Source organism: Gopherus evgoodei, chromosome 3 (assembly GCF_007399415.2).
Source record: "Gopherus evgoodei ecotype Sinaloan lineage chromosome 3, rGopEvg1_v1.p, whole genome shotgun sequence".
Classification (NCBI taxonomy): Eukaryota; Metazoa; Chordata; order Testudines; family Testudinidae; genus Gopherus; species Gopherus evgoodei.
In genome coordinates this window covers 39,258,844-39,280,681 of record NC_044324.1, presented here as the reverse complement: position 1 = coordinate 39,280,681, position 21,838 = coordinate 39,258,844, and the positions used below count along the sequence as shown (strand labels likewise).

At 43.0% G+C, this 21,838-nt stretch overlaps 1 protein-coding gene across 3 annotated transcripts in view; it reads left to right on the top strand.

Annotated features, from left to right (window-relative positions):
* The window catches only part of HPCAL1 (hippocalcin like 1), a 113,575-nt gene that overhangs the window by 3,771 nt on the left and 87,966 nt on the right, over positions 1 to 21,838 (top strand). For 2 of the 3 annotated variants that reach the window (XM_030555436.1, XM_030555435.1), the window contains exon 2: positions 16,167 to 16,212. The exons of the other annotated variant lie outside the window; for it this stretch is intronic. The gene's annotated coding sequence lies outside the window, so the exon portion shown is untranslated. The remainder of the gene's footprint in view (positions 1 to 16,166; positions 16,213 to 21,838) is intronic. 3 annotated transcript variants of the gene reach the window in all.

The following is a 21,838-nucleotide window of genomic DNA, read 5'->3' as shown; positions in this document are numbered from 1 at the left end:
CAGATGTCTGTGCAACAGGTTGTCTGTGCAATAGGTTGACTGTAGGATTTCAGTTTGCAGAGCTGTTAATTTTAACCGTAATGAATGCAAAATGTTTTAAATGTCTGAAATTCCAAATGCTACAATAACATGCTGCCATTCTGAAGTTGAACAAATGTACACGCTTATTTTATCTTCACTTTGGCAGTCTATTGCTGCACAAAAGCTCTCACAAGCTTGTGGTGGTGTGATAACCCTCTAAACCAACACATTGAGTCTCCCAGCCAATATATCTTCTGCCTGTTGTCATGTTCTGCTTCACAGTATAATAGCAAAGTATCTGTGTACTCTTAAACAGAATATTGAAGTCAAATATCTACCTGCCTCCCGAATTTACAGCTGAAAGAATACATGCTGAAATGATTCTTCTGGAAATCTTGTGTGTCTCTGGAAGTTCAGTATTTTATTATTTTGTAACCAGGAGATTTGTTGGTTCAGATATACAATAAAAAGTGCATTCCTTTGTGCTTGAGTACTTCAGTGGTACTATAAGGTACAAATCTGAGGCTGAATCGATTTAACAATCTGAGATGTTCTGTAATTCCCCTGGAGTGCAGTGGCTGAGATATGTAATTGCTATTAAAAAATAATTATATATAACTCATAAGGTGACTAGTAAGACCTATGTGTGTGGGTTTTTTTTCTTGTTTTTTTTTGTTTTTAGGCATCTGAATTACCAACGTGAAAGAAACCACAAATGCTACTCTGTGACTCCATCTCTTCCTCATATTTGCAGCTCTTCCTTGTCCTTTTTGTGTCTGATCCTTTCATGATTAAGCAGGAACCAAGAAGTTCAGTGAATTCTTACTAGTTCACATTAGCCAAAGTGTGCTTTGCTCTGAATCAGAGATACTTCCTGCAGGAAGCATTCCAGTTGAAAACTGATACTCTCCCCCTATGCGCCCCCCCCTCTGTATTTTTGGATGATCGAATTACCTGAGAGCTAGTCTGCGTAAAAACTAGTCAACTCAAAAACATGAAGCAAATGTAGCCTCTGCTACACTTGCCTTTGAGGCCCTCTCCAGGTTTTACCATAGTGTTTTTAAAAAGAGGATTTTCTTGCCCCTGTTGCAGCATACTTGTACAGACAGCTGAGCAGATTGACTGCCCTGGTGTAGTCACGCAACTGAATGGGCATGCAGTAAGCAAACCAAGAAAAATAATGTTCTCTATTATTTCAGTGATAGTAATATGGACGTCTTCAGAAAGAAGACTTTAAAATTGATGGCATCCCTTTTAAGTATCCAGTAATGTTGTTAGAAAACCATTTAGATGGTGCAGCATAGACATATGGAGACTATGAGGGAGGTTGAATATTAAAAGCATGAAGTGAGCTTGACAGTGTGAGATGACCTGACAAGTTTGCCATCTTTAAGGGCTAAAGGTCATGCAGTTGGTTGAGAAGTCAGATTGTGATTTTTGTTGTTTTGGACACTGTTTCTGGTGTAACAAATTAACTAGTATACTGATCATCTTGTAAAGGTGTTTTTGTTTTTTTTTCCTTTCCCAGACAGAGCATGTGGGTGTATGCAATCTACTACCCTAGAAGAAGCCAGGAACACTTCCTTGTGAAATGTCCTGGTGTGTATTTAGTTCTAGTGATTAAATTGTAGGCTGTTGTAATTTATTGAAAACACAAACATTACTCTTGACAGAGATTGATGGTGTAGGTCAGGCTTCAGTTAAGGAAATGTATCATATTGTTGGCTGAAAGTTGGCAAGTGTCTTGTGCTAAGTCATTATAGAACTGGCTGTGGCGTGGGTGGCGGGGAGGGAAAAAATGCCTTCTGGGGGCCCAAAGCCAAGTCTGTGTGGATGTATTGTGAGCCTTTCTTTCCATGTTTTTAATTCTCCTAAACACTGAGCAGACGAGCACATCGGTACAGAATGGATGCCTTTATTGCTCTGTAGTTTCAAGATTTTTTTTCAGTTCTGTAAAGTGTATTGTGAATGGAATTCCTCTATTCTTGGTTCTGCACCCATTGTGTAGGGGGAGGAAAGCTTGTAGTTGTACTGCCAATAGTCTGATCCTAGTTTGGAGGGCGTCGCTTGCTTTCTCTTATTTTGATTGGGTGTTCAGCAGTAAATAATCTTTCCCAAAACTTACTGCATTGCATTTCTTAGAACAAAGGTCGTTTGGTGGTGGCAAAATGATCTGTTTTTAAAAAAGTAGAGCATGAGTTATGAAACTTGAGTGTTTGGCAGGTTTTTGTGTGGGTTTATAACCACTAGCACTTGATTTTTCACACACTTAATTATTATTGCTATTTTCCTTAATTAAATAGTTTATCTGTGAAGCATATCAGATTATATTGCAAACCCTTGTTGTTGTCTTTTCACTGAAAGAGAGCGGATTCCTTAGCAGCAGTGAACTTTGGTGTGAATTCTAGAAGGTGGAGAGGAAAGAGGAGGCGAAGCGAGATAAGCATGGAATTAGGTTTAATAGATAGTAGAAAGCAAGTAGTGATTAGACACCACTTGTTTTTTTTCCTTTTGGGTCGGGATTTATTACATTCAGAGTTTATGTATGTCCCTTTTCTGCAGGAGGATTCTAAGGGCTTTCTTAGAAACTAATGATCTCGGGCAATAGGTGGCACAGAAAGTACTCAGATTGAACTTTTGTCTTCCCTTCGTCCCCACCCCCCAGTATACCATAACATAAAATGAGTGTTTCAATGCAGATATTTTCTAAATTGCTGCCTTGTGATTAATCTCTGTAATACAGTCAGAACCTTTTAAGTGAACATTTTAACATGTGCCAGTACTAAGAATGCTGATGTTTCCTTCCCATCCTTGTAGGATGTTGTTTTTACTGGTGCCACTGACCAGTCAAGCAAAGTAAGTATGAGTTAATGGTTCAGCTTTTCACTGACGGGACCTTAAAATCTCTCTGCAGACACCAGGAGGCCTTGATCCATACTGCAGGGATTACAGTGGCAGAGCTATTTTTTGATTGACCTGTTTGTGTCTAGCCCAAGGATTAGGTTGGCATAGCTTTGGCACTTACATCCCTGGGCAGTGTAACTATGTTGACCTATCATTTAAGTGTAGACCAGGCCTAATTCTCCTTTGACTTACATATGTGTAAATTTCAAGTAACTCCACTGAAGTCAATTAAGGGCTTGTCTACACTACAGCCGGGATTGATGGGATTGACTCTGCAGCGATTGATCCACAGGAGGTCAATTTAGTGGGTCTCGTGAAGACCCGCTAAATCAACCACTGCCCACTCAAACTTCAACTCTGGTACTCCACCAGATCGAGAAGAGGAAGGGGAGTCGATGGGAGAGCATCTCCCGTTGACACAGCGTAATGTAGACCCTGCGGTAAGTAGGTCTAAGCTACATCGATTTGAGTTATGCTATTCACGTAACTCAAATTGTGTAGCTTAAATTGACTTTCCTCTTTAGTGTAGACAAAGCCTAAGATACACTTGTGCAGTTGAGAGGAGTATTGTGTGTAAGGCTTTTTTTTGTTTTTGTTTTGTTTTTAATTTAAAACATCTGGATTGCCTTTAGGAAATTGACTTCCAGTGAAATGTATGTATGTGATTAGGGCGGGGTTCGCTCCCCTCCCCCCCCCCAGGATGCTGAAAAACTAAATAGACTGCAAGAGTTTCACCTCTCTTTCCCTCTTCTCTCTCCCTCCCCTCCCCCCCACAAACACACAAGCATGAAGAATCCTATTAACCACAATGTCAAATACTTTTTAGAAGCAAGAGCTTAGATAAAGCAAGTCCCAGGCTGGTTGGTGTTTTTCAGATATGTATAAAATATTGTTTTAGAGTCTAATCCTGTTTCATTCGGAGTTGATGGGCCCAAAAGAGAATAGGAAAAAGTCTTTAGAGCTACATGTTGATGTTACTATGATGCAGGAAGATTTCTAATTCACATCACTTTGTTTTCTGCACTCAGACCTGATCTCTGAAACATGCATTGTGAGTGAGAGAAAATAGTGCTCATTCTGGAGAATGTTGGTTTATGTTACAGTATTGTAAATTTCAGCCTTTCATAGAGATCAATCATAATTTCTAAGGGACATTTTTCCTCTGACAATATACAGAATGAGAGCAGACTGTTCTTACCATATTAAAGAAAAGTACGTAATTTAGACTCCTTTCCATTAGGATATAACCTACACTTTACTTTCCCAATGCTGCAAATTCTTAGATAAGGCCCTGATTCTGCAGTCTAATCTGTACAGGCAGATCCCCTGTGCTTCTGCGGAGCCCGGTTGACTTCAGTGGGCCTGTTCATAGGAGTAAGGGTCTGTCTTCATAGATCAGATTGCACAATCCCCTCATTGCTATTCACAGAGTGAACTTCATTGCAGAGCTCTGCCTCTGTCACTGAAAACAGATTCCCGACTTTCTCTTTCTCACTGAGCAGCCGTGAGAGGGGGTCTGCATGGAAGCAGATTGGCTGGGACTGAGGCCTGGCAAGGTAGAAGTGATGCTTGTTGGTCAAGGGAATGCTCGAAAAGAATAGGCTGAAGGATTGCCTGCACCAGTCACTGAGGGTATAAATCCACCTTTTTGTCAATGTGGTTTTGTCTCCTGGGAGTTTTATGCTCTTCCTGCCCTCCAGCAGCAGTGGCTGCAACTGTTCCTCATTGGTTGACTTTCATCTGTGCCTTTGTTCCCTCCAGGTGGGGCCAGTATGGCATGTTGCTTCGGTTTTATCCTTTTAACATCCGGTTCAGTCCTGTGGTGGTCTGAAGGCACCTTTCCACTTTGAGTGAGACTGGCTGCTGTGAGCTCATCACACGAGTGCTCACTACTCAGACCTTTGCACTAATGCACAGCTGGGGACACTTCATGGTGCTAGTGGTTATCTTTAGAAGTCTGCATGGTCTGGGTGCTGATCCTTGGAGAGCCTATCTCTCATCCTGATTGGTTATAGATCACTTTCATTCATAGGACTGACCATTCTCGCTAGCAGCAGGACACCTTCATTTGAGGATTTCCTAGCATGGGAATTTGCTCACCCATAGTAGCATGCCAGAGCCTGAGTCTAGGGAGTTTCAAAGCTTGTTATGGGGTCCATTAATTTTGTTCTGTCTTTGGGTGATTTGGCTGAAATTTACCTGCCATATAAGGGCTATAAAAATGAATGGCATTCCCTGAGCAAACTTATAATTCTTCTTCCACCCTAGATATTACTGTGCATGTATGAAAGCCCCAGATTATTTAATATCAATATTGCGGTAGTTACTCGGAGCCAACCAGGTGAGTGCCCCAAAAATATGAGCCAGTGATGTTTTTAAATGGCATATAGCTGTGCATTTCACTCATGGGTTTCTCTATTCAGTTTGTTCACTTAAACCCTGATCTTGCAAAGACTTAGTAATCCAGTTGAAATAGTGAGAATACTTCTGTGCTTAAAATTAAGCATGTGCTTAAGTGTTCGCAAGATAGGGCATCATAGATTATAAACTCCATGTTTTCCTATGTGCTTGTACTATACCCTGCAAAATGCCCCCAACCCCATGTTGATTGGGGCCTCTTGGTGTTATATATATTAAACAATAAATATTTGACAGCAAGCATCGATGCTTCCAGTTTAAAGGCAATAAGAGGCTGCATTGACTATGGTAGAAGAAAAACCGTGCTTCCAGCAGCATTTAGGATGTCATGATACAGAATCTCTAGGATTAAGGCAGCCTCCTCTTATCACCTTCCACTCTTTGCCCCTATGGCTGCTCTCTCTAAGAGTAAGCCTACACCAAGCAGCCGATGTAAATTCCAGCTCTGTGCTTGCTCTGATCGAGCTAGCATGCTAAAAATAGAAGCATAGCTGTGACAGCATGGTGGGCTAGCTGCTCAGGTCACTGAGACCTGGGGTCTCAGATGGGATCTAACTCAAGACAACTAGCCCCGTTGACTGCTGGTGCTGCCATGGCTGTGCTTCTGTTTTTAGCTCACATTGAACTAGTATAGATGTGTCTCCTCGAGCTGGAATTTACACCTGGTTCTAGTGTAGGTGTACCCTTAAGGTTCAGGACAGCAGGCTCAGTATTTGAGCTTCAGAGGAGGTGATGTTGCAATATGAGAGTAGGGTTGCCACCTTTCTAATCGCTGATTCCCCCAAGGCTCTACCCCTGTCACTTGCTTGATCATCTCAAGGAACCTGCTTTCAGGTAGGAGGCATTCCCTGCTGAGTAGGGACTAGTGTGGGTTCATACCACAGGGCTGGGGCAGGCACTGGGTCAACTGGACTTTTGGGTTTGGTGTCATTTAGTGTTGCCAGGCCCCTTTTTGACTGGACTTTCTGGTTGAAAACTGCGCATCTGGCAACCCTAAATGGCTCCTGGACACACAAGCCAAAAACCGGACCCTCCGAGTAAAGCCTGGATGGGTGGTAACCCTATTTGAGAGGCAGCAGGCTAAGGGGCCTAAATAGGATGGTGGGAATTTTGTAGAGGGATCAGATGAGTCTGTTGCACACACCTTGACCCTCTATTAGATAAGAGTGGTGAAGGCATCCTTGCTCCTTCCTCAGCTGGTCCAGTGGCTGTTTCCTTTCCCTTAATTCCTTGCCTTGCCCACAGACCATAAGTCAGAGAAGGAAGCTTGCGCAGGGAGGATTAGGGTAATGGGGAGACAGCTGTTACAACTTCCAGGAGAGGAGCAAGTACAGCCATTGCCACTTCTGCTCATCAGAGGGCTGGTGGCCGAGCAGCAGCCTAATCCCGACATCCTCTTTCTTCCCTCAGACTCATATTCTTTCCTCATCCCGGCCTGTTGGTCCCTCTTGCCCCCAACAGCTGTTCAGACTGTCTTTACGCCCCAAATCAGTCACTGATGCCCTCTATCAACCTCTGAGACAGAGATTGAGAGGGAAGTCGCTTTTAATCTTAAATGTGCTTCTAAACAGGACCCTGTGTGCTCTGCAGCATGATGGAACAACATTCTGTGGCACGAGCTCCTAAATTCCACAACGTACATTTGTTCTTCACAAAATATCCCACATTCCCATCCCTCCCAAGTTCCCTCACAGACAAAGGAATGGCTTCTCGCCAAAATTGCTCAATGATATAAAATTCATATGTCTTTATTTTTAACAATTTTATTTTTACGATGCATGCAAAATATATAAACAATTTGGTTGCTTTTCCCTAGGCTGCCTGGCTTGGTAGGCCTTAGCTCAGGGGTAGGCACACTTTTTGGCCTGAGGGCCACATCGGGGTTGCAAAACTGTATGGCGAGTCGGGTAGGGAAGGCTGTGCCTCCCCAAACAGCCTGGCCCCCGTCCCCTGACTGCCCCCTCACAACCGCCAACCCATCCAACTGCCCTGTTCCTTGTCCCCTGACCTCCTCCTTCTGGGTCCCCACCCCCTATCCAACCCGCTCCCTGTCCCCTGACTGCTCCGACCCCTATCCACACCCCCATCCCCTGACACCCCTGGAATCCCACACCTATCCAACTGCACCTGCTCCTCGTCCCCTGACTGGTCCCCCCCCCCCCAATCCAACTGCTCCCTGTCTCCTGACTGCCCCCCCCCCGGAACCCGTTGTCCCTTATCCAACTCCTGCCCACTTAACATGCTGCTCAGAGTGGCAGGAACTTGCAGCTCCCAGCCGGAGCCAGTGACGCCGCCCAGAACGCTGGCATTGCGTCACGCTGAGGCCGCCAGGGAAAGGGGACAGTAGGGGAGGGACCAGGGACTAGCCTCCCCGGCCGGGAGCTCAGAAGCCAGGCAGAACGGTCCTGCAGGCCATAGTTTGCCCACCTCTGCCTTAGCTCATGTGATGTTATCTAGTCACCCAAGTCAAACCTCTTTCCTCCACTTCTCCCCCATGTATGCTGAGGAAGGTGGAGCTTGTAGATAGCTTCAGTGTCTCATCTCTCTGGCTCCCCAGGCCGGCCAGTAGTGCTGTTCTCCAGGAAGCTCAGCTTGTGGCTCGTCCCTGCTCCCAGGCTGAAAACTGGACTCCAGCTGTAGTTCCCCAAATCCCTGCTGCCTGATTCCATGGAACAATGCAAAGCGTGTATATGGTACTCAAATGAATTGCTTCTTGTAGGGTGAGCAGAAAGCAAGAGGCAGCTGCAGGTGGGTCCCAAGAGGGGAGTGCTGCAGTGAATTAGCAAAATTCCACAGTTAAGAAGCTGAGATTCATGGCATCTTGGTGGGGGGGGGGGGACTTCATTTTCCATGGTTATGAAATTGCAGAGTCAGAGTCGTGATAGAGCTGAATGGGGCAGTATCTGCCTCTTGGAGCTATTGTTTCAGGCTCTCTGCAGACTTTTCTTTAAAGTTCTAGTTTAAGAGCAGGCAGACACCAGTACATCAAGTACTCATTGCCCATTTTCAAGGTCTTCTCTGCGACCATAAAGATTAGAAACATATTTCTTCTTCTTCTTATTATTATGTTAACTTTTATATTATTATAATATTTTAAGATGAAATTCTGTTGCCACAAATTATTTTGCAAATTCCATAGCTGGGAAATCCACTGGCCCCCTTTATGGCCCCTCCATATATAGGGCAGCATGGGCATGAGGGCAAAGTTTAGGTTTTTCGAGGTACTTTAACTCTGCAATCTCATATTTTACACTTTTTTGGTAATATTTAGGTCCTTTCTTTCAAAATTTCAAGCTCTTCAAACTATTGTATGTTCTATTACGTTTTTCCCCAGTATGTTTATTGATGCGTATTTACAATCTTAACTCTAGTCTAACAAAGGGCTTGTTTTTTCCTGTGGATATACTTGATGAATTGTACTGTAGTTAATGCTACTTCTTGCGCCCTCCCACCCCCGCCTCCTCAAAAAGAGCCTTTATAGTGCAGCCAAATACACAGTGTATAGCTTTAATAGCTAGCATCCTGTGCAGCAGGGAAGTGCAACAGAAAGAGGATAAGAGGAAGGGAAGGATAAACTTCCTGAACAATGAATGTATAATGACATAATTGTGTTAATCTTATTGGAAAGAGTTTAGCATTAAAAGAGGAAATGGGGTAAATATAACTGGCACTGTTCCATCCCATGCTGCCTTTATCTCTTTTTACTCGAACACAATAGTTTAGTTTGTGCCCAGTCAGGCCAAACAGTATGTGGCATTTGTCAATCGCCTCTTCAGTTCAGGAAGGAAAAAAATAGTTATGTGAAATAAATTAATTTCATGATGACACTTGAAGGCCTGCAAAATTAGATTTTAATATGCTTAGTCATAGTGGAGAATTAGACTTTCCATGCTTCTTTCTTTCTCTTGTAAACCGGGTCTGTGTGGGTCTAGTACAGCATGTGATCTTACTGCTTAAATGTTGGGCTCAATCACATGATAACCTGAAATTAACTTTCTTTTTGGAGTAGATAAGTAAAGTAAGCTCAGCAGATTTTTAAGAGTAAGGGTAATTTCAAAATCAGAACAGCTTACTGAGGGGTTGTGTTGTTTCTCCATCACTGGCAATTATCTTAAAATCACAATTCCAAGTTTATCTAAAAGAGGTGCTCTAGTTCAATCAGGAATGAATTAAGGGAAGTCCTGTGGCCTGTGTTATACGGGAGGTCAGATTCACTAGATGATCAGTTGTCCCTCCTGGTGTTATCTATGAATATTGGCTTAGCACTTCTTTGCTGATGTAGTACTGAGGAAGTCGTCTTACCCATAGTTTGTTTAAACTTACTCCTGCTTCACATGATCTATTATTGTTTTCTATAGAACCCAAGATCATGCTGGATGTTTACAAGGTCCCTGCTTGTGTAAAATGGGCTGGAAGTTTCAAATATACATTAGGAACTAAATTGATCACTGAAGATGCCTAGACAGCAAGCTTCTGCAAAAGGGGACATTGTAGTGTGTTTGTCCTCAGTGGGAAATTATTGACCAATTTATAAAAAGCATCCATTAGTAAGAAGTACTCAAGTCAAGTACCTAATGTATGTAACATAAAAGTGCAATTTCAGCCTTGCTGTAGGAGGGCAAAACTCCATTAAAGTCAATAGAATTGCATCTGCATGCACTAAAATGAATCTGGCCCAACTTAAGCTCTTCTGTAGTAGTCTTGAATATTTTATTCTTTGTACCAACTTTGTTCTCCAACTCTTTTCTTGTGAAGTTGGCAAGGATAATTGATCTTTGGTTTTGTTTGTATTGCGGCAGTGCATTAAGGTAGTGTCAGTCAAGGCTCCATTGCACCAGGCAGACTTCTGCCAGCTTTTATAGTGTGTCTGTTAAGCCCTTGAGGAAAAAATGTCCAACAAATAAACAAACTTTTGGTGATGCTGTGAATCTGGCTGTTTGAAGATGAACAGTAACTATTCATTTTGAGTGTTTCATCCATCATTTAGAGTCAAGCTTGTCAGGTGTACATAAGTTGTAAAAATAAATAAATATAATTTCTGTATCCTAAGCAAAACCAACACAAAACACCCCCGGGTACAATGTACTATGTCAATGTATCTTTAAAATTCCAGTTTAAGAGCAGGGGATATACTAGATGATCTAATAGGTATTGTCTGACTAGTACGATCCTGTATCTGTCTATGAAATGAAGGATGAAGGAAGAGGCTTCTGCCTATGCAGTAATATATAAGTGCAACTGCACATTAGATCATTAGGCATTGTCAATTTAAAAAAAAAATCAGAGGAGTAGGATTCCAACTTTATGTAGAGAAGGCTCTAAAAGGGGAAACTATGTTTTGAGAGCTTGTGTAAGCACCCGGTGAATAACATATAGTAGCATATTTTCAGGATCTGCTAATTTGTAGTTTGCTGCCTCTGGCTTGTTTCACTTTTTGCTTAGTGGAGTGAGACCTTACAGTGCCAAAATCTTTTTTTCTTTTTTTAACTTGCTTTTGCTACTGATTTAGCATCACACTTTCTTTCTCTGGCTTTCCACTTGCAGGGAGATGAACCTGCCTGCGTTCAGCCTCACCGCTGCAGATTAAACATCTCAAACACTGTCAGTTTTGCTTAGTAAGCAGGTGGCGATTGCCTGTAATGCTGAGGCACACTTCATGTTGCAAAGGTTAATGGTGGAATGCTTCATATGCAGATGACAGAAGGAGAAAAACTGAAGATGAGTTGTTGTCCGTTGATAGATACATCTGTGTTCTAACTGAAAACACAGACTATTCTAAAGCATGAGAAAACAAAGTAGCCTGGGAATCTGTCCTTTTATTCAGTGGATGTAAATGTTTTTTCCAAATTAACCAACAAAATCTATAGGGAATGTCTTGGATCCATCTCCATAGCTAGTGCCTAATATTATTGGTGTTTGTTTTCCCTCATGCTTTGTCTATCTCCTGGATAGAGCTTTCATGGCCCAGTGGTTAGGCCATTAGCCTGGGACTCAAGAGATCAGGATTCAGTTGCTTGCTTCACCGCAGACTTCCTGTGAACTTGGGCAAGTCGCTTGGTGTCTCTATGCCTCAGTTCCGCGTCTGTAAAATGGGATAATAGTATCTCACAGGGGAGCTGAGCAGATAAATACACTAGGAAGACTCAGATGTTCCAATAGTATGGTAATCAGTGCCTCAGTAGATAGAATATGTGGCATGTTACTGTCCAAAGCAGAGGAAGGAAGGATTAACAGCTCCAGCTGCTCAGCCCCTCCATGTATACTGGCTTTGCTGCTGTGGCGGGGGGAGGGGCTGGAGAAGAGCTGTGGAGTATTAACTGCTTTTTATAATATCATCATTAGGTTTGGGCACAGTTCTGAATGGAAATGGACTTAGGGTGAAAGCTCCTGAGCAGGGTGGGGCAAACTGGCCACATCTTCTTCTCATTTCTCCCTCTTCTCTCCCCCCCCCCCCCCCAAAAAAAAATTGGTAGAACTTGGTGGGGAGCACCTTGAGTGAGACTTTGGCTTCTCAGCTCCTCTGAGGTTTTCCATGTAGGGTTAGCATGTCACCATTTATTGCAGGGAGCATGAATCTCTTTCCTGACAGTTTGATGCTGACCTTGTGAATTACACCCACATACTCTGTGGCCATATTGCCCAATAGGCCCATGATAGATTGTGAATGTAGCAATTTTAAGGACACTTTTAAAGAGGAGAGTTGGGCTAGCAGAGGGATCCAAAAGAGTAAGTGGGTGGCCAGCATGTATTGGGCAGATGCAGTGTGTCATCTGGCCTAAGGGAGGAGCGTGACTGTAGTGTAAATGCTTGGATAGCAGTGTGCACAAGAGTGGAGTACTGGGGAGAGAGAGGGAGAGGCTAGAGGAGCTATAGAACTGGCCAAGCAAAGCGCCCTGTTTAAAAAAGAAAAGGTTGTCGCATGGTGGGAGAGTTGCAGCCCTTTGATATCTGGGGTGTTCCTGACATGACCACAGAAATAGAGAAGGGAGTGCATAGTTCTCAAGGCTTAGAGTACTCGTTTGCATTCAGAAAGCAATGTGTGGGATGCCAGCAGGATCCCAATCAAAATAAGAATTGTAAGTGAGCAAGCTTTGCTAGATGAGAACATAGACACAGTCTCTGCTCTATAATGTCTGCTGGCATGCACAGCACTTTTGAAAGAAGATGAGTTAGTGAGGAGCTTGACCGCAAAGGTAGCATTAATAACAATACTGATTTGCCCTAATGCTGTTTGACTGTTAAAGCTGAACTTTCAAGACGTGAGTAGATGTCTTCTTAATGCCTACTACTGCTATTGATTTGAGAATATTATCAGCAAAGGGGAAATGAATGGACATTGGAGCAGTGCGGGGTGAAGCAGTAGCTGTTAATGAGGAAAAAAGAGCTGAGTTCATTTCAAGCTCCTTCATCATTTTGAGAGGAATGTTCTATAAGAATAATGGCCACGTGGCTGGAACAGCTTCAGAGTACACAATCAAATGCTGCAGGTAACAGGAGTGAGTGAGCACAATCTCTCGCAAATCCTAGTACCTTACAAAGGGATACTTAACCTCCTATATAGACACAACAGGATTAAAGTACAAATATACATTGTGCTTAACCCTGGCTGTGCTGAAAACCCCACATGGCTGTTATGGGGTGTTCAGGGTTATGGATAGTACATATGGAAACTAAGTTCAGATCAGGTCCATATTCAGGACACAGCTCTCCCAAGGTCAGGGCTGTCTGTATAACTTACAAGCAGCAGGCTTGTGGCTCGTGTTCTGGTTTCCTTCTGATAGTTGGCTCTCACTGAGGATAAGAGTCTGCTATTTCTTTATAATTAAAGGAGTTACTCTTTCAGCTCAAGTGGTAGGGACTTGGACTTCTAATGCTGAAGACCTTGGATTCTTTCTGTGTGTGTGTGTGTGTGTGTGTGTGAGAGAGAGAGAGGATTACTAGTTAGTAAGTATTTTAGAATTTAAAGGGATCATTTGGATATGTTCAGGTTGAGTAATGTGTGTGACTTGGGATGCATTGGTTGCATTCCACCAGCTCTATATAGCAAAGTGTGGTAGGAGCTACATAAAAGGGTCATTCATCATGTTACTTTCTTCTTTCCTTCAGTCTGTCTGTATAACCTTTTATTAGGGATAACCCTAAAAATGATCTTGTAGAACCACCAACCTGGTGGCTTGACACTAGTATCGAGGCAAATGGCAGATTACTAGTGCAACAACCCTTTCTTGTCCAGCCTCCAAAAATTGATTGATCTTCCTTTAATTCTGCCTAGTAATTAAATTTCTGCCATAAGCTGCTTCTGCTAATTCAGTTATACCTCCCTTTTCACTGACAATATATTTAATGGTTCATGCTAAATATACAGTTTAACTTCTGCAGCCCAGCTAAACTAGGCTCTTTAGGATTGGAGCCAGGACTTATGATTTTAGGAAACAATGTGCAGTACTTCTCCTGAGGACCCTTTAAAATGAGGGGAAAAAATACACACACACACACACCATATACACCACTACCTTGATATAACACTACCCGATACAACACTAATTTGGATATAACGTGGTAAAGCAGTGCTCCAGGGGGGCAGGGCTGCGCACTCCAGTGGATCAAAGCAAGTTCAGTATAACACGGTTTCATCTATAACGCGGTAAGATGTTTTTGGCTTCCAAGGACAGCGTTCTATCAAGGTAGAGGTGTATAAAAATGATTGTGTGTATTCTAATCCAGAAGGAGGAAATAGCTTTTAATTCAAAGTTACTAATTAAGTGATCAAATACAGTGTTCTGTAACTTACACTATTACAGTAAGTGTGGGAGGAAGGATAGTTCTATGGCTAAGAGTCAGATGGGCTGTTTTGGTTTCCTCATCTGCCACTGACTTTGTCTCTTTGGAAAAGTAATTTAAGGCCTGATTTAACTCCCACTTGAAGTCGTTCTAGTGAGTTTAGTGGAGGCTGGATTTGGTTTATAAACTCACCTGACCCTCAAATTTCCTCATCTGAAAAATGGAAATAATACTTGCTCCCAGAGGGATGTTGAGGCTAAATTAATTATCTAAGGGTTTTATTCCTCCACCCCTCGTAGTATCTGAGCACTTTCCATGTAAAATCAATAGTAATAGCAAAGTTCCTAGTGGACTTCCTGGAGTCTTTTGACACTTCTTTTTCTGGGTAAAAACTCTATTTTAATGTTTGTAAAGAGCTTTAGGATCCTTAACTGGCAGGCCATGCAGAGATCCAAAGTGCTGTTAGTCTCTGTTCTGTTGAAGTAAGATAACGGACTGTGTAAGAAGCCATTTCTAACCTTTTTATAACATTATTAATGGCTCCAGAAAACTAAACTGGTGTCCATGTAATTCAGTTGCCTTTCTCCTACTCCTAGATCTGAACAAATTATATTTGGAGGTTCAAGACCAATTCTTGCATGTTGGGATTTTTCTTTGAGCTAAAATTGACTTGTCTTTTCTGAAGAACATATTACAGAATCAAGCGGGGAGGATGGTGTAAGTGGACTTTGAAGGCCAGTAGAATTGATTTTTATTTTTTTTATGGACAATAAGAGAAATCTACATACTGATCAATTCCCTAGCAGTCTTCTGTATTTCAGGACAAATAGAATGTACATTTAGGCTGTAAAGTCTCATAACTGTATGCCAGAGGTGGGGTACCTTTTTTCTATCAGGGGTCACTAACCCACAGAAAACATCAGTTGCGGGCCACACAGCTCTGTGTGTGTGTGTGTGGGGGGGGGACATAACGGCTCGGGGCTTCCCCTAGGCTACAGGGTAGGACCAGAAATGAGGGGTTGAGCATGTGAGAGGGGACTCCAGGCTAGGGCCAAGGGGTTTGGAGTCAGGGAGCAGGCTCAGGGCTAGGGCAGGGGGTTGTGGTGCAGGAGGAGGTGCAGGGGGTGGGCTCTGGGAGGGGGTTCAGGGCTGGCGTAGCAGGTGGGGGTGCGGGCTCTGGGAGAGTGTTTTGAGTGCAGGAGGGAGTTCTGATCTGGGGCAGGGGGTTGGGGTGCAGGTGGGGTTGTGGGATCTGGGAGGGAGTTAGGATGTGGGAGGGGTTCGGACCTAGGTAAGAGAGTTTGGGGTGCAGGCTCTGGCCAGGTGACACTTACCTCAGGTAGCTCCCAGTCGGCAGCACAGCAGGGCTAAGGCAGGCTACCTGCCTGCCAGGGTTCCACACTGCTCCCAGTAGTGGCCACCATGTCCCGCCCCTAGGCAGAGGATCCAGGGGGCTCTGCTTGGCGCGCGCAGATACCGCCCCCACTGCTCCCATTGGCTGCTCTTCCTGGCAGATTGGAGCTGCAGAGCCAGCACTGGCAGTGGGGGCACTGTGCAAAACTTCCCCGATGGCCCCTCTGCCTAGGGTCCACAGGGACATGCCGGCCCCTTCTGGGAGCTGCGCTGAGCCGACCAAACTCTTAACAGTCTGGCAACCCCAGCTATCCCCCTGCAGCGGGGTAAGCTGGCACTGGTGGCTCCAGTCCCAATAGGAGAGGTGTAGGGGTGCCGAGGCTCAGGGTTTCTGTCCCGTGATGCCGAGACTTGTTGCAGGCTGGCTGAAATGAAGCAGCGGGCCAGATCCAGTCCATGAGCTGTAAGTTCCCCACCCCAGCTCTATGCATTTGGGGTGACTACTGAATAATACTCACAGAATTTTTACCCTAAGGGCTAGATTTTGATCTCTATTACATTTGTGCAGCCCTTTTGACGCAAGAGATGTGCATGGGGGGGGGGGGGTCCACAAACAAGATTTGTCCCAAGACTGTGACTTAGGGGAAAACTCTAAGTAAATTATGTATGTCTTATGCTTTTTCTTTCAGGCAAGTGAATGCCTCTGAATTGCTCTGAGGAGATTCAAGATAAGAGGTAAGGGTGGTTGGTTGTTCCTCCCCTCCTCCCCCAGCTTCTGCCCCATTCAAGGCACCCAATGATATGAAAGAACAGAAAATGTAAGCCTCAAAACTTGGCTTGCAGCAAGTACTAATTCTCTACATTGAGCCAAATTTGGGGTCACACTTATGGTCAGGATGCTTTTAATTGTTGAACTGAAGGACAAGTCTGGTCTTTTTACATCAATGTTATAAACTTTTATCTTCACACCAGAATGAATTTCCTGAGAATTCAGTAATTAAGTTTTATCTTTTTAAGCTAATTTATCTCCAGTGGGGGAAATTTGTACAAATTAGATTTTATTCGGAGCTAATAGTCTATGCTGCCCCATGAGGGCCAAGTCCTCCTTTCCATTTCAAAGGACAACTTCCTTGAGAACACAACTAACTTATTTAAATTGAATGGAATTTTAAAGTTTGGAATAACACACTTTTGACTCTGATTAATGTGACTTTTTTCTTCATGGCATATTCATGTATGTCATACGTCTCTATGTAACTAAAATTAGGTAAACCAAACATTAAAATAGTCAGCAAATGGGAAAAGGTAAGTAAGATTCCTACAGAAATATTAATGTGACCACATTATGCACATGCAAGAGCCAGCCCTTAAACTGGTATGAATCAAAGTGTAGCTACCAGTTGTGGATCTGGTCAGTAGTGTTTTCTCTTACTGTTCCTGGATAAATGTGTAGTTATTGCTACTGCATTTCCCCTTTCAATGCTAAATTTTTCCCAATAAGATTACCACAATTATATCATTACACATTAATTGCTCAGGAAGTTTATCCTTTGGTTTCATTTCCCCAGTGCACAGGATACAAGCTATTAAAGTGATCGTGTTCAGATAGATTAAAAGGTCTGAGGCATTCAACCTCAGTTAATTTTCTGGACCACCTCCCCTTCTATAAAATAAATATATTTTTAATTACAGAAGATCCCAGTGTATTTCACGACTGTCCACACGCAGCACAAGTGAAATGCAGTCACCTCTTTAGCACAGCATGCTGCACAATATTTTGTGTGCCCATGTTGGAGGGGGTGAATTTCTGCCAAGAACCTCTACTCTTCTAAAGAGCCATTAAATTTGTCCATGCAGAACAGACAGGATATCAATTAAATCCTTTCACGAAGACACCCCCTCACATAGTGCATGACACCCTAATTTCCTACATAGGACAAAGGATTGAGTCAAACCTGCTCGGATTTGAATTTGTGGTTTAAGTCTAAGTAGACATCTCTTACGGCTAACACCATAACCTTTCTGGATATGTGTGTAGTTGAAGCAGCAAACCCCTCTTCTCCCAACTCCCCTGTGCGGGCACAGTTATATCAGTATAGAAGTGCTTATACCAATATAGCTTATTCTTGTTTGGGAACTGTAGTACCAGCATAAAGCACTTTTTATACTGGTATTTCTGTGTCCATGCTAGGGCTTTTACTGGACTAACTATATCAGCAAAAAGTCACACCCCTCACTGACATAGTTACACTGGTACAGCTTTCAGTGTAGACCAGCCCTTGGGCTCCTAAGTTTCTGAGGTGCCTTTGAAAATGTTAATTTTTCCTGTTCTTTATATAGGATTTTCACAAGCTACAGGATATAGGAAAAACGTGGCAGGTGAAATATATTGTAAGCCCCTGAAAGTTTGTGGGGGCCTCAGAGACCTAAGTAGTACCTGAAATTTCTTTATTCAATTTGGAAAAAAGTTCAAATTTTGAGTTGGTGGTATTCTAGAGCAATAGTAACTCACCACACTGCAGTGTGCAACGGGTATGTTGTATAGCCTATACAGTAATATATTAAGATGAATGTTTGAATAGATAAAACATTATGGTCCCAATTCAGGGAAGTGCTTAATCATGTGCTTATGTGCTTTCCAGATTGTTCAATCAGGGCCTATGCCATAGCACTCAATCTATTTAACTATATGCCTGTCTTTAAGCAAATGAGTAGTCCCACGGGGACTCTTTATGCGCTTAAAGTTAGTCGTGTGGTTAAAATGTGTGTTGAATTGAGGCCAATGTGAGCGGAACAGCTCAATTAACATTGGTATAGGAACCTTCCTTCTGTATTTCTTGACTTTAAAGGCTTCTGTTGTGCGGTGTTAATAGTCGTGCATTTGTGCAGCTTTGTACTAGAATTTTACTGATGCACTCTCTGTGCAAAGTTTGACTAACAAAGCTTTACCTTTGTGTACTTTTTTCAGAATAAAATAAAATACATCTGCATAGTGCTATCTGTAACATTACAATTTGGTTTGACTTATCAGTAAATATCCAGTTAATAAGTATTGAGTTAATAAAATATATTCCAAATGATGCATATGTGATCTTTGAGCTAGAAGTTTTTCAATCCCTACTTTTAAACTCTTTTCAATTTCAATTTTTGTGTTGGCGAATAGCTTTCTGAATAAAATTGATAGTTTTAGAACTGTAATTTAATTGGCATTTATGAGGTGAACAATCTATCATTACTTGATGCTGCAGGTGTTCTTGCAGAGTTTTCACAAGATTTAATTGTGTTGTGCAAGATGCTTAATGATTACATGATACACCTCCAGAAAAGGATTTGTGATGCTTGAAACATGTCACACTTAATGTTTTAAAATTGGACCCTTCTGGTTTAATTTATTATTTGTTTTTAGAATCTGTTTTTCCATGTGACTCGAGGTTTCACAGAGGCACGATATCAGGTATAAACAGGAATGTAATGAGACTCTGATGTTCCCTGCCTATATTTACAACATGTTTTATGTAAGGTGTGATGGCTTATTTTGGTGTAATGATGTTTGCATGTCATCATGCAAATATCTCTCAATGCACAGACATTGCAATGGTCGCTAGATATGATGGAGATGGAGGACGGGGCGTTAATAGACTAGGAGATGCATAGGGAACTGGTAACCACCAGTGTGGGGAACCAACAGCTGCGGTTGATAGTGTTGATAAGGTGAGTATCAAGCTGGGTTTTTTTTGGGGGGGTGGGGAGAGGAGTGTTAAGGATTGGTGAGCTGCATAGCTGGTGCAGAAGCAGCAGCAGAGGATCAACCTCGAACAGAGTAGATTGGGTTGGGGTCTGAAAGGAGGCAGATCAGTGGCAGCAAGTGAAGGTATTGGGAGAATGAGATCAGATATATAGTACAGATCACTGGGTCTCAGACTTTTGTACTGGCAACCCCTTTCACACAGCAAGACTCTGAGTGCACCCCCCCCCAATAAATTAAATACACTTTTAAATATATTTAACACCATTATAATTGCGGGAGGCAAGCGGGGTTTGGGGTGGAGGTTGACAGCTTGCGACCCCCCCATGTAATAACCTTGCAACCCCCTGAGGGGTCCTGACCCCCAGTTTGAGAACTCCTGGTATAGATTGAGGGGCATAGCCACGAAGGGTTTTGAAATCCAGGAGACAGAATTTGGGAGATTTCTATGGATGAAGTGTAGGGAAAGCGGTCAGGTGTATTCTTGTTGGTGAGCATGTTTGCAGTGTTGTTATGAATAGACTGGAGACTTGGTGAGAGTGATTCTTAGAGGTGGTAGAGGAAGGAATTGCTATAATCTGGATAAATGAGAGGGAATAGGGGCGTGAGGCAGTGATGTACGTACACTGTTGTGGAGATGGTAATGGGCAGATCCAGTACTGTAAGATCTGAAGGACAAAACACTGCAAACGTCACAGAAAGCAATTTTTTTCTGGCAGGTAAATGGGCTGCTTGGCTTAACCAGTCTTTTTGAGTTCCACAGTGTATGGAGAGAGATCTCTGGTTCTGCACTGAAACTTACAGCCAGAACTAGCAAGTTCCTGAATTCAGAATGGTAGAACTAGAAGTCTAAAAGCTGTTGCAGAACCCAGAGCAAGAGAAATTTATCCTGGCAATAAACCAACTTTCCTAAACACTGTTTTTAATCAAAAACTGAGCTGTCCTTATCTTAAAGGGATGGTAAAGATGACACTATATCTTGAAAACTCTACCAAATAGAAGGGTGTATGAGGTATTGGGTTGACTTCTTACCTATGAAATATCACAGGACTGACAGTGATAGTAATGGAAATAAAACTCTTTATTTGTAGCACAGGAAATGGTAGAGTAGAGTGACCAGTTACCCTGATTGTACTGGAATTATCTCGAATTGCAGTCAGTGTTCCTGAGTCTGGCTTTTTTGGGAAGTTGTGTGGAATTTTTTTGCACCCCATCACCCAGTTCCATTAAAAACTGGCCATTGCCCATCCAGCTATTCCTGCTGGATAGCTCCTCCTATATTAAATCTTTTTACCCATCTCCTCCTGGCCTGCAGTACAACTTGTTCCCCCTCTCCGCACAGCCCCTATTCTTTCTCTGCCTGTGCTCACTCTCCTCCTTCGCATCTATCTTTGTACCCCACTTTTCTGGTACACTGTAGCTATATATTCCCCTAGTGTGATGGAATCAGAAAAGAGGAGGCAACAGAAAAGCAAATAATTTGGACTGTGCTAAAGCATAAAGTGGGGGAAAAGGTGGGGGGGTGGGAGTGCCATTTAACTTTCTCAGTAGTTGCATGGCCCTGAGTGTACCCTGAACCCTAATATGCCTGTTTAGCAGCCCAACCCCCCCCCCCGAGTGTCTCTGAACTTCCATTCCCTACAAACATCGCTCCCTGGTGCGAGGATTAAATCCTGGTCACCCTATGCAGTGCAACCTCTGATTCTTCCTAATTTTCTTCCTCCTTGATTTGGGATTGTGGGGAACTTCTGAGATGAGAAGGTAGTATAGTTCCTTGCCCATTCAGTCCATGACCTCTGAGTCTGCAGTAGTTAACATGGTCCCTTGTTCACTGACAGCTAGATCAATTTGTGCCACTTTCTCCTAAAGCCCTAAAAGATGTTGGACCCAGAGCACCTCTTTTAATGCTACCCAGTCATTCCCTGTTATGAGCAGTTTATTTCACCTTTACTTTACTCTGTGCTAATGCTAGAACAAAGATAATTATCTCTTCTTCTTGCCAGATTCCCCCCTATTTTTGGGGTTCCCATTGTGAACCTCAGTTGGCAAACTCCATTCTTCAGTAGTTGCACTTTGTGTTGTCTCTCTTTCCCTTTGATTTCTCTTAGCTCAGACCCCAGCTCAAGTCAGCCAGACAACTGGCTTAGGTGTATAAGGCTATGTCTGCACTACAGCTTATGTCTGCAGAATTTGTCGCTTGGGGGGAGAATAAACCACCCCCCGAGTGACATACATTACACCGACATAAGCACCATGTGGACAGTGCTGTCGGTGGGAGAGCTTCTCCCGCTGACATCGCTTCTGCCACTCAAAAGATGGTTTTATTATGCCTTTGGGAGAGCTGTCTCCCTTCAGCATAGAGCGTCTTCAGATACGCTGCAGTGTCGCAGGTGCAGCGGTGCAACTGCGTCGCTGCAGTGCTGTACATGTAGACATGCCCTAAGGCACCACCTCCTCCTCCATGTGGCAGTGCAGCTTGTGCTACATTTTGCCTTTCAGCTGATTAAAAAGGTACCCCACACTTTTTTTAAAAGAAAATTCCATTGACTTCAAATTTTGGTATTTATCTCTCGCCGCCTTTCGGTAGGAACTGCAAGAGCTGGATGTCCAACTTGG